This window comes from Dipodomys ordii, unplaced genomic scaffold (assembly GCF_000151885.1).
Source record: "Dipodomys ordii isolate 6190 unplaced genomic scaffold, Dord_2.0 Scaffold86, whole genome shotgun sequence".
NCBI lineage: Eukaryota > Metazoa > Chordata > Mammalia > Rodentia > Heteromyidae > Dipodomys > Dipodomys ordii.
This window is the reverse complement of record NW_012267302.1, coordinates 2666747-2671008: the sequence shown is the minus strand read 5'-3', so window position 1 is coordinate 2671008 and position 4262 is coordinate 2666747.

The following is a 4262-nucleotide window of genomic DNA, read 5'->3' as shown; positions in this document are numbered from 1 at the left end:
AAAGAGCTGAGACTACCTAATGTCCTTGCAAAAGTTATTACACTATATTAGGAGACTTGTGAGAACAGCAGATTCCAGAATGAGGGTTGTATATATGTCTTGAGTCTCTGGTCTCTAGGCTGGTGAACGTTACAGCTCTTAAAAATTATGCATGGAAGCCGGGCGCTGGTGGCTCACGCCTTAATCCTAGCTACTCAGGAGGCTGAGATCTGAAGATCACGGTTCAAAGCCAGCCCAGGCAGGAAAGTCTGTGAGACTCTTATCTCCAATAAACCTCTCAGAAAACAGGAAGTGGCACTGTGGCTCAACTGATAGAGCGCTAGCCTTGAGCTGAAGAGCTGAGGGACAGTGCCCAGACCCAGAGTTCAAGCCCCATGACCAACAAAAAAAATTATGCATGGGTTAAAAATGCTGGGCTTAGATACAATGTCTCAACAGAGTTAAAACTCAGAAGAATAGGTGGTGTTTTAATAAAACATGCTTGTAGTCATATTGGCTAGTACCTTTGTACAGTCCTAGACTTGTTAGATGGCAAGAAAGCTATTAGAGCTAGCTCTGGATAATGTTAGGATAATTCATTAACACTTTCCACTGAGCTCTTCAGACTGATCTTGAGGGCATCAGAAATACATTGGGAAATGATGTACAGAGTCCACCCAACACTTTGCAATTGTTGATCGCTGTTTCTTGCTGCTATAAGTATTATATATGCAAGGTTGGGGTGTTGTTGTTGTTGTTTTGTCAGTTGTGGGGCCTGAACTCTGTGCCTGGGCGCTGTCCCTCAACTCTTCAGCTCAAGGCTAGCACTCTACTACTTGAGCCACAGCGCCATTTCCAGCTTTTTCTGCTTATGTGGTGCTGAGGAATCGAACCCAGTGCCCCATGCATTCAAGGAAAGCACTCTACCACAGAGCCACCTTCCCAGCCCTGTTTTTGTTTTTGTTTAAGCCCTTCCAGAGCTCTCACACTCACAGCTTGGCTACCTCCCTAAGCCTTCCTTCTGCACTCATGCCATGTCTATCTCAAGATTTCTCAGCCTTGACACTACTGACATCTTAAGCCAGATAATTCTTTGCTATGTGTAGTTGTCTCATGCATGGTAGGATGTTAGTCACCCACTAGATGTCAGCAATATATCCCCACAGTGGTGACACCAAAACTGTCTCCAGACTCTGCCAAATGTCTCAGAGGAGCAATGTCCTAAGCCCCACTGGGAATCACTGCTCTCTCAGATGGGGAGATCACAAGGCATACCTTACAAATGTCTTCTGACTGTCTGGGTGAGCGCTCTAGCTCTGCCTGGGCTACCAAAGTCTAGTCAACAGTACTATTTTCTATGTGATCATGTTAGATGTAACAAATGTCTCTGAGACCCAGTTTCCTCACCCATAAAGTAGAGAAAAATGGTGAACTCAGGATTCTGTTGGAAGGATTAAATGAGCTATGTAAAAATACTCACTTGGCATAAAGGAAAATTCCAGTATTTGTGGATTGTTATTAATCCTTGTGCCTCAGGGTTCCAGACCTGATATCAAGGTGACTTCTAACTGCCCTTAAACAAGCTTATAAAACATGTGACCCCCCCCTCCCCGCCACTCCATCCACCCCACCCCCGCAACTGAAATGTGACAGTCTAGTCGGGTTGGCTGCTTGTTATTTTAGGGAAGAAGCCAAGATTTTTATGGCCCCTACAGTTTATACATATGTTACGTTGTTCCCTATGACTGGAATTCTCTTCCTTTCTCCCAACCTAATCCCACGTACCCTTCAGGTCTTAGACTGGACATCACCAAGTCCAGTCAGGCTTTGCCTCCTCCAATTTGAACAAAAAAAAAAACTCTTTTATGGTTCCCTGGTGTCTGCCCTTCCCATCATCGTGCGTCTGACACTGTGCGGTCATTACTTGGTTATGTCTGAATCACTGCTGCCTGGGATCTTGGAGGCAAAGGATGCTGTCTTACACAATGCTGAGTCTCTAGAACCTAGCAAAATTTGGAACATCCAATAAGCTCTCCAAAATATTTGTCTGATACATGACTAAATTTCTAAATTGCTTTTAGCACTAATATGGAAAAAGACTATCTTTTCCCCTTCCTTCCCAGCTAACTATGTATTTTTATTCCTTTTATTTGGAGAAGTAGCCTTCAAATGGCACACTTAAAAGTTATCAAAAGCGCTAGGTGCTAATAGCTCATATCTGTCATCCTAGATATTCAGGAGGCTGAGACCTGAAGGATCCTGCTTCAAAGCCAGCCCAGGCAGAAAAGTCAGTGAGACTTCATCTCCAATTAACTAGCAAAACGCCAGACTAGATGCATAACTCAAGTGGTAGGGCATCAGCTAAGCAGCAAGCCAAGAGAGAGCCAAGTGAGAACTAGGCCTGAGTTCAAATGACAACACTGGCAAAAAGAAGGAGGAGGAGGAAGAGGAAGGAAGGAAGAAGAAAAAAAATATATTGATCTTCCAGACACCCAATTTCTGGAGGTAACTATTACCAGTTCTCCAGTTCTTGTGCAAATTCCAAAGCTAGTCCAACTGTTTTTTCAGTTTGTTTCATTTTGTTGTTTTTGTTCTGTTGTGCCAGTACTGAGGTTTGAACTCAGGACCTGGGTGCTGTCTCAACTTTTTTGCTTAAGGTTAAAGCTCTACCCCTTGAGCCACCTCTGGCTTTTTGGTATTTAAGTGGAGATAAGAATCTCAGATTTTCCTACCCAGGCTGGCTTTGAACCACAATCTTCAGATCTCAACCTCCTGAGTAGCTGAGATTATAAGCATAGCCAACAGCACCTAGCTCGAACCATGCATTTTGAAGGAGTCTTTGTAATTTAATTTCTGAGTTTTCCTACATGGCATACTACTGTCAGGATCCCAGTCAACGAAAGTCTTCCTATTGTCCAAATCAACCTTTCCTAGTTAACAGGCTGGATGCATTGAAGCAAAAAAACAAACTTTGACTCTCTTTATAGAGCAGTAAGACAGCAGAGGCTGAGGTGTCAGCAAGGGAGAAGTTGAGTGGATTTCAGCCTGCCCTCCCTTAATTCGCTCAGTATGGAGAGACACAAAGAGAGACAGAAAGAGAGAAATAAGAGACGGAGAGAAAGCAGAAGTTGTAAAGACAGGATCCTCTAGAGACACCCTGAGGAACACTGTCACCTGCAAAGCCCCACCCTTTCCCTCACTACCCGATTTCAAGCTTCCTCCCTCCTCAATAAGGAAGACAACCTCAATGCTTAGTCATTTCCCATCAGGTTGGACTTTACCTGGGAGTCTGAGTCAGGTGCCCAAGAAGGAGAGGTGCTGCCCAACATGACACACACATCTGCTTACCCAGGAAAGAGATTAGCCCCTGGAGGGAAGGTGTAGGGTTCCCAGGACCACTACAAGTCTAATCCTGGAATGCTAAGAACCCCTGCTGCTCTTTGATCTGGGAATCCCAGTCCATGCGTGATGCTGAGTCCAGGGCTCTTTTTTCCTTTCTTTCCCATTCTTCCCCTCTCCCATTCACAGGGAACAGCCTCCTGGTTTGAAATATCTCAGCAGCACCACAACCCTCCTGAGAGAGTTTGAGTAAATGGCTTCACAGTCCCAGGTACTAAGTTTATTTCCCTTATCCTCTGTCCAGGTTAAGAACAAAGCATCAATGACAGTGCTTAATTCCAACTCGATCTCAATTGCTGTCGGAAACTTCCAGCCATGACAGGGCTTTCTGCAGCTGGCCAGAGGCAACCAGCCCAACCTTGGCAGGAGCTGGGCTCTAGACTGGGGATTTCCACCTCTGCAATGGTTTTCACTTCTATTAAGCTGTACTAACTGTGGTAGGCTGAATAATATCTTCTCAGAGACTATTCAGAAAGATGAGGGTAAGGAGCAAGGGATGGGGGGATGAGTAATTTTGAAATGAAAACTGTTGATCAATAGAGCATTAGGGAATGGGGAAAGAGAATCCAATAGAGAGGGTTATTCTGAGCAAAATAGACTACATGCACATATGAAATACTATAGTGAAACCCCTTAGAGCAATAAACATACACTATAAAAAATGATAGAAGCCGGGCACCAGTGGCTCACGCCTGTAATCCTAGCTACTCAGGAGGCTGAGATCTGAGGATCTCAGTTCAAAGCCAGCCCGGGCAAGAATGTCTGTGAAACTTTTTTTTTTTTTTTGGGTCGGTCATGGGGCTTGAACTCTGGGCCTGGGCACTGTCCCTCAGCTCTTCAGCTTAAGGCGAGCACTCTACCACTTGAGCTACAGTGCCACTTCC